At 48.4% G+C, this 21,043-nt stretch overlaps 1 protein-coding gene across 1 annotated transcript in view; it reads right to left on the reverse strand.

Annotated features, from left to right (window-relative positions):
* The window catches only part of LOC148508073 (uncharacterized), a 28,623-nt gene extending 15,444 nt beyond the window's left edge, over nt 1-13,179 (reverse strand). The window contains exon 1 of the mRNA XM_088445242.1: nt 13,133-13,179. The gene's annotated coding sequence lies outside the window, so the exon portion shown is untranslated. The remainder of the gene's footprint in view (nt 1-13,132) is intronic.
* Nucleotides 13,180-21,043: the final 7,864 nt, after the last annotated feature.

Here is a 21,043-nt window from a genome sequence, read left to right on the forward strand (position 1 = left end):
CGCGACCATCGCGGCCATCACAATGCACGCTCGTATAGCCTGTGGGTGGTGACCCACAGCTATACGAGCGTCCAGGAGGACGCTCCATGAAAATGGAGCCCGGCCCTCATTCAGAGCGTGCGCTCTGCTCAGAGCGTACGGCTCTGAATGAGGGCCTATATACACTAATCATATGCAGATGGCAGTATAATAATATCTGTATAGTCCCTATTATCCCCAGCCAGCAGCTCTATTACCAGAGCGATACAGGGCGCTGTCATCTGTACAGTACACCGATGTATAATAGTGATCTATATACACAAATCATATGCAGATGGCATAATAATAATATCTGTATAGTCTCTATTATCCCCAGCCAGCAGATCTATTACCAGAGCGATACAGGGCGCTGTCATCTGTACAGTACACTGATGTGTAATAGTGATCTATATACACAAATCATATGCAGATGGCAGAATAATAATATCTGTATAGTCCCTATTATCCCCAGCCAGCAGAACTATTACCAGAGCGATACAGGGCGCTGTTATCTGTACAATACACTGATGTGTAATAGTGATCCATATACACATATCATATACCAGTATAATAATATCTGTATAGTCTCTATTATCCCCAGCCAGCAGATCTATTACCAGAGCGATACAGGGCGCTGTCATCTGTACAGTACACTGATGTGTAATAGTGATCTATATACACACATCATATGCAGATGGCAGTATAATAATATCCTTATAGTCCCTATTATCCCCAGCCAGCAGATCTATTACCAGAGCGATACAGGGCGCTGTCATCTGTACAGTACACTGATGTGTAATAGTGATCTATATACACACATCATATGCAGATGGCAGAATAATAATATCTGTATAGTCCCTATTATCCCCAGCCAGCAGATCTATTACCAGAGCGATACAGGGCGCTGTCATCTGTACAGTACACTGATGTGTAATAGTGATCTATGGGCCTGATTCAGAGCCGTTCGCTATTTGCGGTCGTTCGTTCAAAAACAAGGGGTGGCTATTCAAATGATCCGTTCGCAAATTGCAGTCTGTTCACACCTCTAAGTCTGAACGAGCGTGCAAAACATACGCTCGTTTATTTGTTAAAAACGCCCCCTGGCCGCTCGCACCATACGTCATGTCCGCTATTTATTAGATTAATTGAGTACATCGACCAGCGTATGAACTGCTCGCTATTCTTGTGGTTGGTTTTTTCAACCGCTATTTTGCGAGCAGTTCTGAGTTTAAAAAAACCAAGTGACGTGGTCAATGACGCTGCTGTATTAATTATGCACTCCCTTAAAACGCCCGTTTTGACCTTTAAGCACGCCTGCGTTCGAATTCCACTCCCCCGTTTACAAGCACCTTCCCCTGTTACCACACACATACGCCTCATTCGGTCACTCAAAATAGCAGGCACTCGCTATATAGCGTACAAACGATTTTCGGCCGCACTGACTGGTTCGCGCATGCGTACTAAAAACCGTACGCATGCGCAGATGTGCGAACATCGCTCGGAACGAGCGTACGGCCGCTAGCGAGCGGCTCTGAATGAGGGCCTATATACACAAATCATATGCAGATGGCATAATAATAATATCTGTATAGTCTCTATAATCCCCAGCCAGCAGATCTATTACCAGAGCGATACAGGGCGCTGTCATCTGTACAGTACACTGATGTGTAATAGTGATCTATATACACACATCATATGCAGATCGCAGAATAATAATATCTGTATAGTCCCTATTATCCCCAGCCAGCAGATCTATTACCAGAGCGATACAGGGCACTGTCATCTGTACAGTACATTGATGTGTAATAGTGATCTATGGGCCTGATTCAGACCCACTCGCGAGCGGCTGTCCGCTCGCAAGTGGGTCGATGTTATGGACTGAGCATGCGCACGACGGAGGGAACTCCGTCGTGCGCATGCGCCAGACGCGACGAGTGAAGGAAAGTCCTTCGCTCGTTGTGTCCGATCAAAGGGGGCGTGCTGTCAATGTTGATTGACAGCACGCCCCCTTTGGTGGGCGTGCCGGGGGCGTGCCTCCCTGACGGGGGCGTTCCCACGGGAACGCCTCCCGTCAGAAGCCGGCCCACTGACATCACTAGTGATGTCAGTGGGAGTGATTTTGGCTCTGATAGAGCCAAAATCACTCCGGAGCTTGCGGTTGAAAACCTCAACCGCAGGCTCCGGCTCGCAATTTCGATGGTCGCGATGGTCTCGACCATCGCGGCCATCACAATGCACGCTCGTATAGCCTGTGGGTGGTGACCCACAGCTATACGAGCGTCCAGGAGGACGCTCCATGAAAATGGAGCCCGGCCCTCATTCAGAGCGTGCGCTCTGCTCAGAGCGTACGGCTCTGAATGAGGGCCTATATACACAAATCATATGCAGATGGCAGAATAATAATATCTGTATAGTCCCTATTATCCCCAGCCAGCAGATCTATTACCAGAGCGATACAGGGCGCTGTCATCTGTACAGTACACTGATGTGTAATAGTGATCTATATACACACATCATATGCAGATGGCAGAATAATAATATCTGTATAGTCCCTATTATCCCCAGCCAGCAGATCTATTACCAGAGAGATACAGGGCGCTGTCATCTGTACAGTACACTGATGTGTAATAGTGATCTATATACACACATCATATGCAGATGGCAGAATAATAATATCTGTATAGTCCCTATTATCCCCAGCCAGCAGATCTATTACCAGAGCGATACAGGGTGCTGTCATCCGCACATCACGGCTTTACCTCTGTAATAGGGCGACAATTAGATGGTACTGAGATTACTAATATACACAACACGTGGGAACGAATCTCATAACAGGAGATATGGTAAGAACTTACCTTTGTTATCTCTGTTTCTACGAAGTCCATAGGGTCCACAGGGTTGACCTTGGGGTTATAGCTGGAACAGGATCCATGGGCACCACACAGTTAAGCTTTTAGCTCCCAGGATGCACTTGGGTCCTCCTCTATACCCCGCCCCCGAGCCACAGGCACCTCAGTTGGTAAGCAGCCTAGGCCGGAGGAGAATATGGAACAGAGAGAAGGAAGACTGGAACACACAAGAAACCATACTCACAGCAATAGGAGACGGAAAACCGGTGACCAGCCACACAGCCCATTTGAAGCCAGGTGCGTCAGGGCGGGCGCCCTGTGGACCCTAGGGACTTCGTAGAAACAGAGATAACAAAGGTAAGTTCTTACCATATCTCTTGTTTTCTACTTCAGGGTCCATAGGGGGTCCACAGGGTTGACCTTGGGGATGTCCCAAAGCAGTTCAACTAAGGGCGGGGACGCTCCTGTGCTGAAAGGAGCACCCGGCGCCCAAAGGAAGCATCCTGAGAGGCGAAGGTGTCAAACGCATAGAACCTCAAAAACGTTTGAATAGAAGACCAAGTGGCCGCCTTACACAGCTGAACAGCAGAAGCGCCACTTCTAGCAGCCCAAGAGGGACCCACAGAACGAGTGGAATGAGCCTTAACAGAGGCTGGCACAGGTAAACCCTCTTGTGCATAAGCCTCACAAATAACGGAACGAAGCCAACGGGCTAACGTTTGTTTGTTGGCAGGCCAACCCCTCTTGTGAAAACCAAAGAGGATAAACAAGGAATCAGACTTCCTAACCGAAGCCGTCCGGTCTACATAAATTCTAAGCGCCCGGACCACATCTAAGGAAGTCTCACCAGCTGAAAGATCAGGGGACTGAAAAGCTGGCACAACAAGTTCCTGATTAATGTGGAACTTCGAGACCACTTTGGGCAAAAACTCAGGACGAGTGCGGAGCACCGCTCTGTCCTGGTGAAAAATCAGGAAAGGAGGGCGACAGGAAAGCGCCCCCAATTCAGACACCCTCCTGGCCGAAGCAATTGCCAGGAGAAAAACCGTCTTAAATGTCAGCCACTTGAGCTCCACCGCCTCAAGAGGCTCAAACGGAGGACCCTGCAGGACCCGTAGCACCACCGCCAAGTCCCAAGGAGCCACAGGAGGCACAAAGGGAGGCTGGATCCTGAGAACACCCTGGAAAAAGGTGTGAACGTCTGGTAGTATTGCAATCCGCCGTTGAAACCACACGGACAAGGCGGACGCATGAACCTTCAGAGATGCAAGGCGTAAGCCGAGATCCAATCCTGACTGAAGAAATTCCAAGATCCTGGAAACTCTGAACACCTGAGGATCATAATGTCTGGACTCACACCACTGAAAGTAAGTGTGCCACACTCTGTGATAAATCCGTGCTGAAGCAGGCTTGCGTGCCCTGAGCATGGTACCAATAACCGAACTGGAGAAGCCCCGAGACCTCAAGACGGCTGTCTCAAGAGCCACGCCGTCAAAGACAGCCGACCCAGATCCGGGTAAAGGCAGGGCCCCTGAGACAACAGGTCCCGACGCTGAGGAAGAAGGTACGGAGCGTCGATGGAGAGGCTCCTGAGATCGGAGTACCAAGGACGTCTGGGCCACGCCGGAGCTACCAGCACGAGCATGCCGCCGTCCTGCTTGAATTTCCGCAGAACCCGAGGAAGCAGGGATAGCGGAGGAAACAGATACGCCAGGTGAAACGTCCATTTCACCGACAGCGCGTCCGCCAGACTTGCGCCTGCGTCTCTTGTCCTTGACCCATAAACGGGCAACTTGTGATTGTGACGGGAGGCCATCAAGTCCAGCTCCGGCAGTCCCCACCTGTCCACGAGTAGCTGAAACACCTCTGGGTGAAGCGACCATTCCCCGGGATGCACGTCGTGACGGCTGAGGAAGTCCGCCTCCCAATTGAGGACTCCGGGGATGAAGACCGCCGAGATCGCCGGAATGTGACCCTCCGCCCAAGTCAGGATACGAGACACCTCCGCCATCGCTGCCTGACTGCGAGTTCCGCCTTGGTGGTTGATATACGCCACCGTGGTGGCGTTGTCGGACTGCACCTGTACCGCCCTTCCGTGAAGAGCGGGGCCGGACGACTGCAGGGCCCTGTATACTGCCCGCAGTTCCAGGATGTTGATGGGGAGAAGTGCTTCTTCCGCTGACCAACGACCCTGAAGCGACAAAGAGCCGGTCACTGCCCCCCAACCCCGGAGACTGGCATCCGTCGTGAGCAGGACCCAGTCCGGGATCCAAAATGGGCGCCCCTCGACCAGATGAGCTGTCTGAAGCCACCAAGCCAAAGATTGCCGAACGTCCGGAGACAACACCAGCACCTGAGAGCGGATCCGGTGAGGTAACCCGTTCCATTCTGATAGAATCAGCCCCTGCAGGGGCCGGGAATGGAACTGGGCAAATTCCACCATGTCGAATGTCGACACCATGGACCCCAGAACTCTCATAGCCGAATGGACCGACAGACGGCAACGGCTCAGGCAACTGTGTATGCGCAGCTGTAGGGAGGCGACCTTCTCCGGAGTCAGGAAGATCCTTTGCTGACGCGAATCCAGCAGGGCTCCCAAATGAACCATCCGCTGTGATGGAATCAGGGAGGACTTTTTCCAATTTATCAACCACCCGTGTGCTTGCAGGCAAGCGATCGTCAGGTGGAGATGTTGAAGCAGTACCTCCGGGGAGCTCGCCAGCAACAGGAGGTCGTCCAGATACGGCAGCAGCCGTACATTCTGGTTCCGAAGATGTGCGGCCATGACCGCCATAATCTTCGTGAACACCCTTGGTGCCGTGGAGAGACCAAAGGGTAGCGCCCGGAACTGATAGTGGTGTTGAAGGATAGCGAACCTCAGATACCGCTGGTGTGAAAATGCTATCGGAACATGGAGGTAGGCGTCCTGGATGTCCAGGGACACCATGTAATCCCCCGGTTCCATCACCAGAATGATGGAACGTAACGTTTCCATCCTGAACTTGGGAACTCTGAGGAATTTGTTCAGAGACTTCAAGTTGAGGATAGGGCGATGAGAACCATTGGGTTTCTGCACCAGAAACAGAGACGAATAATACCCCGTCCCTCGTTGTGATAGAGGAACGGGAACAATGACCCCTGCTTTCAGCAAGGACTCTATAGCCTCCTGAACCTGTAACGCCTTGGTCTTGTCCTGAGAAGGACTTGTGCAGAAAAACTGGTGGGGTGGTCTGTGCCGAAAAGACAGGGCGTACCCCTGGAAGACCACTTCTCGAACCCAGGCATCCGTGGTGGTATTGTGCCAGCACTGGGCAAATAGAAGAAGTCGGCCTCCCACTCTGAGGTCCCCCAGAGGGAGGCCCGTCCCATCAGGCTGCAGGTTTATCTTCCTGCTTGGAAGAAGGGAGCCGAGCACTCCAGGCTTGCTTCTTGGGTTTAGAGGCAGTCTTACTCGCAGACTGTCTCGGGAAGGACTGACCTTTCGCCTTACCCTGAACCCGAAAGGAACGAAAAGCCGAACTCCGAACCTTAGCCGGCAGTGCCGCCGAAGGGAGGAAGGCCGACTTGGATTTAGCCAGGGTGTCCACTATTTTGTCCAAGTCCGGACCAAATAGTAATTCCCCATTGAAAGGTAAGGCCTCCAGACCCTTCTTTGAATCAGAGTCCGCTCTCCAGGACCGCAACCACAAGGATCGGCGGCCAGACACCGCTGCAGCCGATACCCGCGAGGTCAGCAGACTAGCATCTAAAGAAGCTTCACCAATGTAAGAAGCAGCGTCCCTCATTTGTCCCAACAACGCCCGCTGGACATCCGGAGCGTCGTCTGGGAAGGTATCTTCCAATGCATTGGCCCACCCCTCAATGGCCTTGGCCACCCAGGAGATGGCCATGGACGGTCGGGCCACCGCCCCGGAGAGGGAGTAAATAGACTTTAAGCAAGTCTCAACTTTCCTGTCTGTGGGATCCTTCAGCGAGGATATCGACGGTAATGGTAAGGTGGCGCCCCGAGTTAAACGGGTGACATGGGAATCCACCGCCGGTGGAGTTTCCCATTTTTTACAATGTGCCTCAGGGAAGGGGTAATTAGAAGCCAACCGCTTCTGAGGAAGGAATCTCTTACTGGGCGCCTGCCAAGCTACCGCCATATGATCCGTCAACTGATCCGACAGGGGGAACACCGCAGAAGCCACCTTAGTTTTTTTGAAACTAGGAAACTTCGACTTAGGAACCGGTGCCTCATCCTCTATAAGAAGAATAGCTCGCACCGCCCTAACTAGTGCTCGCACATTAATGGACGACTTGGTATCCATTTCCTGGACCGAGGCGTCCGAGTCAGTGTCATCAGGGACCTCCCCATCATCTGAGGAACCCTCTGAGTCCGATACCTGAGCAGCCCGTGTCATGAGTGTGCGTTTTGAAATCCTAGAAGGCATGTCAGTCTGCAACATTGACTGAAAAGCAGAGGAAGTGGCCGCCAAATTTTGCACGGAGTTGGAGAGCACATCCACCCATGGTGGAGGAGTCGCCATAGGGGCCTGAAAAGGTACCACAGGCTGCTGCGGCACAGGGGAAGCCTGTATATACATAGGCAACCCCGCATAGGGACCTACTGATTGAGACCCAGGAGGACTCCGCAATAACTGCGGGACACCCGGGGAATGGGGGATGGTCGGCTGGGGCACCGCCCTAGTAGGGAGAGCAGTCGGGACCGACAGACGGTCCGCAATAGACACCAGCACTTGAGAAAACATCGCCCACGGTGGTTCCTGCGCCAGAGAAGGTCTGGATGGGCCAGGAGCCACCTGGCATCGACTACACAGGCCATCCGGTGACAAATCCTCCCTATCTACTCCTGCAGAACAGCGTCCGCAGGAGGCCAACACCGGAGCCACTGAGCGCTCAACCTCCTCTTCTGACATGACAGAATATATTATATATCTGGCACCAGGGTAGAAGTAAAACGCACTCACCGATGTGCTGAACAACAGCCCACAATATGGCACTGAGTAGCACACAACTGTATGTGACGGACCTCACAAATACGTGACCTATATAAGTGAGGTCAGTAGAAACGCCCCTCCCCCACACACCTGTAGGGCTTGTAGGAGAAGTAAAGGGATAGGTATAAGCTGACAGTAAGTAGAAAATAAGCACAGACGGCAGCACTAGCAATAGTCACATACCATGCAGGAAGATATACTCACTGCACCTTTACACTACAATCAACCTGCCCAGATTCAGTGTCTGGGAGGGCTATAGTGCTGTGTACGCTGTCCTTAATCAGGGGAGATGTACACAGGGGGACCGGTCCGCGTGCTCCCTGAGATCTGCGCTGCCACTGGGAAAATGGCCGCTGGAGACCTCAGAGGAGGAGTGGCCGAGTATCTGCAGCTCAGCGACGCCAGACTGCGTGCTGAAAGGCGCGCTGAGCTGAGGGGAGGAGCCGCTGACAGGGAAGGCTTCCTCCCCTGGCTGGCCATAACCCCAGGGATGCTGGCTTCCCGCTTGCCCCTTTATCCCTGGTGGTCTAGTGGTCCCACGGGTTATGGGGGGGGCCCGCCACCACTGCCAGCAGCCTCCGGTCTGTCCCCAGGACCGGAGGCTAAAGGACTGCATTTAAGGCATTCCGCGCGCCGCCGCTAGCCAGCGACGCGCGGCTTACCTGAATCCCCGGCGACTCCGGCAGCAGTCCTGGGAGGTAGACAGAGTCCGGCTAGTACGGACTCTGCCCTCCCGCCGCGATCCCCAGATCAGTACTGGCGTCGCGGCGCCAGTCGGGGATCAGAGCGGCAGCGTGGGCGTCTGTACAGACAGCCCTTCGCTGCCGTCTGTAGTAAAAATAGATTAAAAATAAATAAAATCTAACTTAAAATAAAAAGCTTCTGGGGGCTGCTCCTGCAGCCCCCCTGCGCGGTGACCGACTCCGGCCGGGCACCAGCTTACACTGAGGTGCCTGTGGCTCGGGGGCGGGGTATAGAGGAGGACCCAAGTGCATCCTGGGAGCTAAAAGCTTAACTGTGTGGTGCCCATGGATCCTGTTCCAGCTATAACCCCAAGGTCAACCCTTTGGACCCCCTAAGGACCCTGAAGTAGAAATATCTATACAAAGGGCACAGAGTTACAATGCAGGGTAGTATTATAGACACTACAGTTGTCGGGCGTGACTTTGAGGCGCACGCGCGTCCGGATGTAGCCGCATCGGGCGATATCTTTTGCATAATGCGCACGTGCAGTGGGCTACATAAGCATCTTTGTCAGCTCACAAACGGGTTGCTGTGGCAGCATCTGAATGGGCGTTCCAGAGCGAAAATAGTGATTACATACCTGTTATAATCACCTTGTAATATAAAGTGTTATTATTTCACAAGCGCTGGTAATTATATATACACAGAATGTTCCTTTTTTTTCTCTCCTTTTCGTTTTAAGATTCTTCCGGGAACTTCTTCTACAATCTCCAACAGAGTAAAAGAACAACAAAGAAACCTCATGAATGGTAATTACCGGCACTTCTCATAGACACCAGCCGGACTGACCACTCACCTTAATACAGTGAGATGAGGACATCAAAATGTTTCTTTGGAGCTTTTTACACCCTTTACCAGCATAAGATTTGTTATACACTCAACTCTCTATAGGTAATGCACTCACCTATATATTATATTACATATCCCAAAAAGTGTCAACAATCGGGTACCCCACATAGGATGACAGGAATAGAATTATAGTCCTGGTTATTCCTGAAGTCAATGTAAATTGATCATTTTCGTCTAGTGCAGGAAAGCTGTGATGTCTGGTTTTCAGCAAGTGTTTGTTCCTTGTTATGTCCTGGACACCACTATATAATAATACCCCACATCAGCGTGCTGGGAGCTGTGTTATTCCCCCTCATATATCACTGTACAGTCCCCTCTCTCCCTATATAATAATACCACGTATCAGTGTGTGCTGGGATCTGTGTTATACAATTCATTTATCAATGTATTGTCCCTCTCCCCTATATAATAATACCACATATCCGTGTGCTGGGAGTGGTGATATTCCCCCTCATATATCACTGTACAGTCCCCTCTCCCTATATAATAATAATACCACATATCAGTGTGTGCTGGGAGCTGTGTTATTACCCCTCATATATCACATTACAGTCCCCTCCCCTATATAAATATGGTAAGAACTTACCCTTGTTATCTCTCTTTCTTCGAAGTCCATAGGGTTGACCTTGGGATATAGGTTGGGAACCAAATCCGGGCACCACGCAGTTAAAGCTTTCAGCTCCCAGGATGCACTGGGTCCACTCTCCCTATAACCCCATTCCCAAGCCAGAGGCACCTCAGTTTGTAAGTAGCCAAAGGCCGGAGGAGGAAAGAGAGAGAGAACAAAAGACTGGAACACTCAAGGACCACACTCACGAGGAGACGGGAAACCGGTGGCTAGTAACACAGACCATATGAAGCCAAGGGCGTCAGGGCGGGTGCCCTGTGGACCCTATGGACTTCGAAGAAAGAGAGATAACAAGGGCAAGTTCTTACCATATCTCTCATTTTCTTCTTCAGGGCCCATAGAGGGTCCACAGGGTTGACCTTGGGGATGTCCCAAAGCAGTCCAATTAAGGGTGGGGATGCTCCTGCACTGAGAGGAGAATCCGGCACCCAAAGGAAGCATCCTGAGAGGCAAAGGTATCCAATGCATAGAACCTTACAAAAGTCTGGACAGAAGACCACATGGCCACCTTGCAAGGCTGAACAGCCGAGGCGCCACGTGAGCCGCCCACAGCCTGAGTGGAATAAGCATCAACAGAAGCTGAAACAGAAAGGCCTTCCTGTGTGTAGGCCCCTGAGATACTCATACGAAGCTATCTAGACAATGATTGTTTATTGGCCGGCCATCATTTCCTGTGAAATCCATAGAGCACAAATAAGGAGACTGATTTCCGGAAGGAACTGGTACGGTCCACGTAAATCCTGAGAGCCCGGACCGAGAGGACTGGTGACTGAAATGTCGGTACAATAAGTTCCTGAATAATATTTAACTTAAAAACCACTTTAGGAGAAACACAGGGCGAGTGCGACTTACAGCCATGTCTAGGTGAAATATCCAAAAGAGGGAGCCACATGAGAACGCTCCCAATTCCGACACTCTCCTGGCAGATGCAAACGCCATAAAAAAAAAGAGTCTAAGCTATAAACAACATAAGGGCTATCAAAACTAGTGGTTCAAATGGAGGCCCCTGGAGGGCACAAAGAACTACTGCCAATTCCCAAGGAGCCTCTTTTTAGGGGGGATAAAGGGAGGTAGAATCCAGAGAACACCCTGAAGGAAGGTCTGGACACCCGGGAGTGGAGCAATTCTACATGCGAACCATACTGACAGTGCAGAGACCCGCACTTTCAGGGAGGCCAGGCGGAGGGCCAGACCCAATCCAGCTGGAAGGAATGCCAGAACTCTGTAAATCCTAAGCACTTGAGGATCGTAGCTACAGGTACGATACCAAAAGAAATATGTATGCCACACTCTGTGATAGAACCAAGCAGAAGCTGGCTTACGCACTCTAAACATCCCAATGATGACAGAGCCAGAGAATCCTTTGGACCACATTAGGAACGCAATCAAAGACAGACGATCCAGGTCCAGGGAAAGGCAAGAACCCTAAGACAACAGGTCCGGACATTGAGGCAGCAGGAACGGAGTGTCGATGGAGAGATTCCGAAAATCTAAGTAGCAGTGATGGCTGGGCCAATCTGGAGCCACCAGCAGGATAGTACCGCCGTCTCGATTGAACTTCAGTACTAGAGGAAGAAGGGAGACCGGAGGAAACAGGTGCACAAATTGGAAGGTCCACTTCACTGACAACGCATCACCGAAGGCTGCTTCGGTATCTCTAGTTCTGGACATTAAAACCGGCAGAGTGCGTTAGAGTTAGGAGGTCATGAGGACCACCTCTGGGAATATACTGCAAATGGCGCTACAATCAACTGCCCAGATTCAGTGTCTGGGGAGGCTATAGCGCTGTGTACACTGACCCAAAGGCGAGGTACGCAGGGGGACTGGACCAACTGCCATCCTAGGAGATCTGCGATGCACCACAAAGTAAAATGGCCGCCAGAGACGTCAGAGGAAGCGTTGCCCAAGGAGGAAGCAGCTCAGCAAAGCCAAACTTTAGACTGGAAAGGCACGTTGAGCTAAGGGGAGAAGCCGTTTAACAGTGAAGGCTGCCTCCCTGGCCGGCTATTAACCCCCGGGACGCCGGCTCCCGCTGCTAAACTTTAAGACCCTGGTAATCTAGTGGACCCGCGGAGTATGGGGGGGCCCGCCACCACTGCCAGCAGCTCTGGTGTGTCCCCAACAACTGGAGGCAACGGACTGCAAAAATACGCGGATCACTGCAAGCGGTGACCCACGACCTTATCTGTCCCCGTCGATCCGGCAGCAGTCCTGGGAGCCCGCAGAGTCCAGCTAGCACAGATTCTGTGGTCCCGCCGTGATCCCCAGATCTGCACTGGCGTGGCGACGCGGCACTGGCGGGGTGGAGGAGCGGCAGCTTGGACGTCCAATGGACAGTCCGATGCTGCCGCTCTGAAGAGTTTCAAAGTAAATAAAAAACTCAAATTAAAAAGTAGTTTAAGGGCTGCTAATCAGCCCACCCTGCAGTAACGCTGACCCGACTCCAGCCGGGCAGCAACTTAAACTGAGGTGCCTCTGGCTTGGGGGTTATAGGGAAAGTGGACCCAGTGCATCCTGGGAGCTGAAAGCTTTAACTGTGCGGTGCCCGGATTTGGTTCCCAACCTATACCCCAAGGTGAACCCTATGGACCCTAAAGAAAATAATACCACATAGTGTTTGCCGGGAGCTGTGTTATTACCCCTCAGATATCACTGTACAGTCCCCTCCCCCCTATATAATAATAATAATACATATCAGTGTGTGCTGGGAGCTGTGTTATTCCCCCTCATATATCACTGTACGGTCCCCTCCCCCCTATATAATAATAATAATAATACATATCAGTGTGTGCCAGGAGCTATGTTATTACCCCTCATATATCATTGTACGGTCCCCTCTACCCTATATAATATTAATACCACATATCAGTGTGTGCTGGGAGCTAAGCTATTCCCCCTCATATATCATTGTACGGTCCCCTCTACCCTATATAATATTAATACCACATATCAGTGTGTGCTGGGAGCTAAGCTATTCCCCCTCATATATCACTGTACGGTCCCATCCCCCCTATATATAATATAATATATACAAGACACGGTACCTGGATCCGACTGTAAGAAATGTCTATGACAAAATGGCAACTAAAGCCCCTGTGGCCCCGCCCCCCCTGCTCTGTGACTAGGAGACTATAAGAATATGGCCGCCGGTCACCGTACATGAGGACACCATTAGACCACACGTGTTACTCTACTGATGAAGCTGTGAGCGGCAGGTGGAGCTGCTAGCTACAGGACGTCCTTTCTACGATTTGCCGCATGATTGGCTAATCGCTGCTGCCAATCACAGCACGGAGGGGAATGAGAGGAGGGCGGTCACTGTGATACGGGGGGCGGGGTAGATAGGAGACATAGCTACATTGAGATTAGAGGGGCGGGGCTATGTAGAGGGGCGTGTCTTCTAGTTACTGCAACTTCCGGGTGAATGGTATTCACGTATTCTTTATTTACAGTATATACAGGGGGAGCAGACTGTGGTGCTGCATTATCATTACAGACCCTCCAACATGACCCGTTCCATTAGGTACAAACTGCTCTGCTTCTGGACTTGCCTCTTAATTTATGATTGCAGTCACCTGTGCTGTAACATCTGTCTCATCAACAACCTAGTTCAAAACAGGTGGCTGCAATCATAAATTAAGAGGCAAGTCCAGGAGCAGAGCATTTTGTACCTAATGGAATGGGTCATGTTGGAGGGTAGGTCATTATACAGGTAGAGCTGACAGCAGTATTTTATATAATACGAAAGTAATAGACCCTGTTGTTACTATAATACAGCTGGAGCAGCCTCTAGTGCTGCACTTTGTTTATATAGGTAGAGCAGACCCCAGTGTTGGTATGATACAGGTGGAGCAGAACCTTTTGTTAGAATAAAATAGCTTAAGCAGAATCTTTGGCTGCATTATCTTTATACAGGTGGAGCAGATCCCAGTGTAGGGGTTTAACAGGTGGAGCAGATCCCACTGTTGGTATTATACAGGTGGAGCAGATCCCACTGTTGCTATTATACAGGCGGAGCAGATAATTTTATACTATAATACAGCTGGGGCAGTGTCTGGTGCTGTATATCTTTATACAGGTAGAGCAGATCCTTTTGGTATAATACAGGTGGAGCAGATCATTTTGTTTCTATAATACAGCTGAAGCAGACTCTGGTTCTGCATTATCTTTAAACAGGTGGATCAGTCTCTGGTGCTGCATTATCATTATACAGGTGGAGCAATCCCCAGTATTTGTATGGTACAGGCGGAGCAGATCCTTTTGTTAGTATAATACAGCTGGAGCAGTCTCTAGTGCTGCATTATCTTTATAAAGGTGGAGAAGACCGCAGTGTTGGTATGATACAGGTGGACCAGAACCTTTTGTTATTAATATACAGCTGGGGCAGACTCTGGTGCTATATTATCATTATACAGGTAGCAACAACAGAAGCAGGAAGTTCTCTCTTTTTGAGGGGACACACAACCTACTAATAATAAAATGTAACCTGTAATAGTGTCAGTAAGAAATGAACGAGGTGTTATCCGTACAGCGCAATAAGTCAGGAAATACACAGAATGTAACAGAAAGACGATATAAAGCCTGGTGTAACCAGGACCAATATCCCCTCAGTACTGACCAGCTGTGTGATGGGAGACATATATAGTGATTATCTGTGTCATTTAAGGTCAGACAAATACATCATCACCCAGTGCTCAGAGGTATGGGGAATATGTATATATATGTAATCACACAAAGTGTAAGGAGGAATATTCTCTGTGTATAATAAAGCGACGGCCATCGCCTGATTAATATGCTATTGTCTTATCTAAGTGCTCATATGTGACATGGTGCATTCACATGTAACATATAGAATAATCACATATATCTGACATGGTGCATTCACATGTAACATACATAGAATAATCCCATATATCTGAGTAGGCAGCAATATAACACATCAATTATCAATACAATAAAATGTAACTTTCCTATGGTGTCCTTTTGGGATAATGTACATATAGCTGCATACAGTATAGGACACATGGGTTAGATCCCAAATGTCAGTATAAGCAATCTGCAACAAAACCCAGATATTACTGCAGCATAAGATCTAGTTATACAGCATTGCAGGTCACCACGGTGACATTTAGCATCTAGTTATAGAGCACTGCAGGTTACCATGTGTAATCAGTGGGTTAAATAGTTAATTTCTACATAGGCATATAAGTTACAAACACATATACCCCTTGCTAGGCCTCTTGAGGTTTGAAATGAGATTGTCTTATTACAGTTGCTGTTTTTCCATAGAATGGTCAATGACCTTTTGGGATCAAATAAGCCATAAATATTGAGGCCTAGCTCCTACCTGCCACTGCTTTTAGTAGAAGTATAATGAGCCATTCATAGCTTCTATGTTCTTATCAGTTAGCTACATTCAATTGGAATGACCATCATAAGCTGTGTAGAGAAGCTAAGTATTATGGGTAATTAGCAGTGATATCCAGACTCTACACAAAGGAGCTTTGAAAGAGTTCATCTCCAAACATACTAGGACACGTCATTACTGTATCTCCTTGAGTTTATCTTCGTGCTTACGGAGCATGTGCAAGAGAGATAAATTTGGTCAATGCTACGCTGGACCAATGAGTGCTTGATACCTAGCACTGTATGTAATTAATATTGGCTTAATATCCGGGAAGCCAACACCCTATACTAAGGTATATAAACCAGAGGTACACAAGGGACCCTTTGACTCATGCACGGATCTCAAAGTTGCAGAAGAGGTGCCTGCAATGTATATTGAATAATCTGGGCGTTGGAAACGAGGGCTCCCCAGAGAGAAGATAAGATGAAGTACATCTTATGCTGCTGCTGATGAATTACCGGTGTCATCTGAATACATAGACAAAAGTTGAGTATACAGTATACTTTGTATGTTGTTTGTTAATTGTTTGTTTGTTACTTGTAAATAAAGTGTGTTCATTTGTACTCACTCATATTGGTCACATGGGTACTATTTCATTTTGATCAGAACGAAACCCACCGTTATGCACCATGGTGACATATAGCATCTAGTTATACAGCATTGCAGATTGCCACGGTGACATATAGCATCTAGTTATACAGCATTGCAGGTTACCACGGCGATATATAGCATCTAGTTATACAGCATTGCCGGTTACCACAGCGACATATAGCATCTAGTTGTACAGCATTGCAGGTTACCACGGCGATGTATAGCATCTAGTTATACAGCATTGCCGGTTACCATGGCGACATACAGCATCTAGTTATACAGCATTGCAGGTTACCACGGTGACATATAGCATTCAGCGGGACAGTCACGTTTTTCTGGGACTGTCCCATCCGCGGGCCATAGTGTTTCGCGGTTGGGGGAACCATACACCGCTGCTCTGCATAGCACATAGCAGAGCAGCGGGTATGCAGAGTGAGAATAGATGGTGCATCTATTCACAGCACGGGGGGGAAGCCCAGGGGCAGCCCAGCATCTCGGAGATGCTGGGCACGCCCCTTCGTGATGTAAACAGGGGCGTTCCACAAGTCCCGACTCCCCGGGGTAAAATGTTGTGAGGTATGACTTACGGCATCTAGTTATACAGCATTGCAGGTTACCACGGTGACATATAGCATCTAGTTATACAGCATTGCAGGTTACCGTGAAGACTTATAGCATCTATTTATACAGCATTGCAGGTTACCATTGTGACTAATAGCATCTAGTTATACAGCATTGCAGGTTACCACGGTGACATATATCATCTAGTTATATAGCATTGCAGGTTGCCACGTGACATATAGCATCTAGTTATACAACATTGCCAGTTACCACGGTGACATTTGAACAGAGGAAAATGTTTAGTGCTTAGTGGTGCTCAAAAATACAAGAACTTAATCTACCAAAAAAGGTGTTGATTTTAATAATGGAAATAAATAAAAAAAAGACATATAAAGAGGACAAATAAAACACATATAATCCAAATTCAACTACATTATACAGTCAGGTGCATAAATATTGGGACATTGACAGAATTTTCATATTTTGGCCTCTATTCACCACCACAATGGCTTTGAAATGAAACAAACAAGATGTGCTTTAACTGCAGACTTTCAGATTTAATTTGAGGGTAATTACATCCAACTCAGGTGAACGGTGTAGGAATTATAACGGTTTCTATATGTGCCTCCCACTTTTAAGGGGCCAAAAGTAATGGGACTATCAACTCAAAAACTATTTCATGGACAGGTGTGGGCTATTCCCTCGTTATTTCATTATCAATTAAGCAGGTAAAAGGTCTGGAGTTGATTCTAGGAGTGACATTTGCATTTGGAATCAGTTGCTGTCGACTCTCAATATGAGATCCAAAGAGCTGTCACTATCAGTGAATCAAGCCATCATTAGGCTGAAAAATCAAAACAAACCCATCAGAGAGATAGCAAAAACATTAGGTGTGGCCAAATCAACTGTTTGGAACATTCTTAAAAAGAAAGAATGCATCGGAGAGCTCAGCAACACCAAAAGACCCAGAAGACCATGGAAAACAACTGTGGTGGGTGACAGAAGAATTATTTCCCTGGTGAAGAATAACCCCTTCACAACAGTTGGCCAAATCAAGAACACTCTCCAGGAGGTAGGTGTATATGTGTCAAAGTCAACAATCAAGAGAAGACTTCACAAGAGTGAATATAGAGGGTTCACCACAAGATGTAAACCATTGGTGAGCCACAAAAACAGGAAGACCAGATTAGAGTTTGCCAAACAACATCTAAAAAAGCCATTACAGTTCTGGAACAACATCCTATGGACAGATGAGACAAAGATCAACTTGTACCAGAGTGATGAGAAGAGAATGGAGAAGGAAAGGAACTGCTCATGATCCAAAACATACCACCTCATCAGTGAAGCATGGTGGTGGTAGTGTCATGGCGTGGGGATGTATGGCTGCCAATGGAACTGGTTCCCTTGTATTTATTGATGATGTGACTGCTGACAAAAGCAGCAGAATGAATTCTGAAGTGTTTCGGGCAATATTGTATGCTCATATTCAGTCAAATGCTTCAGAACTCATTGGACGGCGCTTCACAGTGCAGATGGACAATGACCCGAAACATACTGAAAAGGCAACCAAAGAGTTTTTTAAGGCTAAAAAGTGGAATGTTATGCAATGGCCAAGTCAATCCCCTGACCTGAATCCGATTGAGCATGCATTTCACTTGATGAAGACAAAACTGAAGGGAAAATGCCCCCAAAACAAGCAGGAACTGAAGACATTTGCAGTAGAGGCCTGGCAGAGCGTCACCAGGGATGAAACCCAGCGTCTGGTGATGTCTATGCGTTCCAGACTTCAGGCTGTAATTGCCTGCAAAGGATTTGCAACAAAGTATTAAAAAGTGAAAGTTAGATTTAGGATTGTTTAGTTTGTCCCATTACTTTTGGCCCCTTAAAAAGTGGGAGGCACATATAGAAACCGTTGTAATTCCTACACCATTCACCTGATTTGGATGTAATTACCCTCAAATTAAATCTGAAAGTCTGCAGTTAAAGCACATATTGGGCCTGATTCAGACCCACTCGTGAGCGGCTGTCCGCTCGCAAGTGGGTCGATGTTCTGGACTGAGCATGCGCACGACGGAGGGAGCTCCGTCGTGCGCATGCGCCAGACGCGACGAGCGAAGGAAAGTCCTTCGCTCGTTGTGTCCGATCAAAGGGGGCGTGCTGTCAATGTTGATTGACAGCACGCCCCCTTTGGTAGGCGTGCCGGGGGCGTGCCTCCCTGACGGGGGCGTTCCCACGGGAACGCCTCCCGTCAAAAGCCGGCCCACTGACATCACTAGTGATGTCAGTGGGAGTGATTTTGGCTCTGATAGAGCCAAAACCACTCCGGAGCTTGCGGTTGAAAACCTCAACCGCAGGCTCCGGCTCGCAAATTCGATGGTCGCGATGGTCTCGACCATCGCGACCATCACAATGCACGCTCGTATAGCCTGTGGGTGGTGACCCACAGCTATACGAGCGTCCAGAAGGACGCTCCATTTTCATGGAGGCCGGCCCTCATTCAGAGCGTGCGCTCTGCTCAGAGCGTACGGCTCTGAATGAGGGCCATTGTTTGTTTCATTTCAAAGCCATTATGGTGGTGAATAGAGGCCAAAATATGAAAATTCTGTCAATGTCCCAATATTTATGCACCTGACTGTAGATAGCTCCCGGGAGTACATATAATAAAAATAGTAAAAAAAAACACATAAAGACAATTAATACCATCTCAATATGATGCTCTATAAGAAAATTCAAATGTAACAAAGTAGCAAATAACCTGTGATCAATGGAAAACATGTAACTAAAGAGCCAGCCTGTTCTTATTGTTCCATATAAACTGAAGTCATTGGGATATCCCAAAATGCACGTGTTGTTGTCTTGTAATTAATTTCTGTGCTCTTTAAACTTGAAGTTGTTTAGAAAATGTACTCACATTAGGGAGATATAGATAAATGTATTCCTCATGGATAATAATCCTAAATGCCGGATAATAGTAATTAACCCACAGTGGGCTAAAGGTGCTCCAGTGGCTCACGCTGTCAGTGTACCGTACTGGGAGAGTGGAAACGGAGGGAGCAGCGTCCAGTATACAGGTGTGAACCGCTCCAAAGATTGCCCGTGATGGTAGACAGCGGACCTGCTGAGGTAATGCTGGCGGCAGATGGGCTCTCCAGCCGTGAGTGCACCTGAAGTAGAGGTCTCACCTGCGGGTGGCCGATCACACAGCAGCTTGTGCCCAGAAAGAAGTGGCAATGTTCCGGCTTCGACAGCAGCAAGCAGCCAGGCAAGCCGACCCAGATAGTGGCCTCCAAGAAGACTACAAGTCCATTCTGATGGATCCCAAGTGGGAATACAATCCAACGGCAGCATGGGGATCACTAGCACAGTGCAGTGAAAAAACAGCAACTGAGGCTTCAACGCGTTACTCCGTGTGTTACGGATTTCTCAAGAAGCAGGTGCTGCCTTCATGGATTCCGCCAGAACTCGTGTGATTTTTTTTTTCCTTTGAAAAGTTTGCGCATTGTAACCAGTGGAAAAGTATCGACAATGGATGCCCGGCGGAAAAAAGTGCAGGATTGGGGTTTTGGGGTGCAAACTTGCGGGGACCACACTAAACCCTTTTTACAACCCTCTTGACGTTAACTGCGTCAAAAAAACGCAAAAAAATAAGCAAAGTACACCCCAAAAAATCACTTTGAAAAATGGGCAAACAAAAAAAAAAAGTTGGAGTACAAATTCAAAAACTAGCGAAATAGCCTCTGGGGGGGGGGGTCTGGAAGTATGGGGGATGTTTTTTTTTAATTATTATTTTATTGCAGGTGCTTGCTGAATGTGCGTGTTTCTGTGCACTTTAAAACTTTATTTTAGTGACTTTGAACAAAGCTTGCACTCATTTTCATGTACCCCAAATTTGATGGGAATACTTATTAAAAATGTATTCTTCATCACTTGTTCAGTGACGCACAGTAGCGGCTATTGAGACCATTTAAAAACCCCAAATACCTTTAGCAGATACTTTATCCCAGGGAAAACCAGCGATTATGGCGAAAAGTCCGACCTCTGACTTTTCGCCTCAAATTGTTAAAAAGAATATGACGTGAGGTTCCCCTCCCCCAAAAGACTAACCAGCCCCGGACTTGCCAGCCAGTCCTGGTTCTTAAAATTACAGGGAACAAAATGTGTAGGGTTCCACTGTAATTTAAGAACCAGCGTCAGGCAGCAGGGCCAGACCTGGTTTTAAATATATGGAGAAAAAAAATGGTGTGAGGTTCCTCGTATATATTTAAAACCAGCTCCAGACCCTTTCTAGCGGGGGACTGATGCCACAGCCAGGAGTACCCTTTCACCGGGCCCCCCAGCCCAGCATCAGCCCTGACCACTAGTCAGCCCCTTTATTGGAGTTGGGGACACCTCCAAT

Source organism: Taudactylus pleione, unplaced genomic scaffold (assembly GCF_031769625.1).
Source record: "Taudactylus pleione unplaced genomic scaffold, aTauple2 ptg000377l, whole genome shotgun sequence".
Lineage (NCBI taxonomy): Eukaryota > Metazoa > Chordata > Amphibia > Anura > Myobatrachidae > Taudactylus > Taudactylus pleione.